Genomic DNA, 646 nt, shown 5'->3' with positions numbered 1-646 from the left:
TGCCCCCTGCAGTGGAAGCACAGAGTCTTAACCACTGGGCCACCAGGGAAGTCCCAAGTTTTTGATTGAGAGTCAGATCTTTGTTCTGGTTGAGCTTGAGTAGCCTTTCAAGAATATTCATATTTATGGTCAGTGTCAAAGCAGATATTATTGATCAGCCAAGTGAGGGCATCCCATCTCGTAATATCAATAGTGTCCTGAACAGAGCTATAACTTCTTTCTTTTAAAATAAATTTTCCGAGGGCCATCCAATCAAAGCCTTGGAGAGGAGAAATCCACCAAGGTTAACGTAAGTACTGGAGGTGGGTAATCAACCACAAGCCCAAGAGTTGGATTGATTTCTAAAATCTCATAGCTCACTCTCATGATAGAAGAACATTTGATTCTATGCAAAACTCCAATAAATTAAGAAAACATGGGTCAGGTTTGGCATTTGGAACAACTGTCTAGTTCTGATGTCTTCTTCTCATCCTGGTTCAGGTGTACTCTCTCCTCCATTTGAGCATCATTTTAAGGTGATTTTGAGTTAAGCAGTCCTCTCTATAAACTAGTCTGGTGCAGGGGGCATTTGCAAGTGGAAAATATGAATCCAAGAGTCAATTCCCTTTAGTTTTGCTACACATGAGCTAACATATCCATGTTAGGG

This window comes from Balaenoptera acutorostrata, chromosome 7 (genome assembly GCF_949987535.1).
Source record: "Balaenoptera acutorostrata chromosome 7, mBalAcu1.1, whole genome shotgun sequence".
Lineage (NCBI taxonomy): Eukaryota > Metazoa > Chordata > Mammalia > Artiodactyla > Balaenopteridae > Balaenoptera > Balaenoptera acutorostrata.
Note: the sequence above shows the minus strand (reverse complement) of the source record.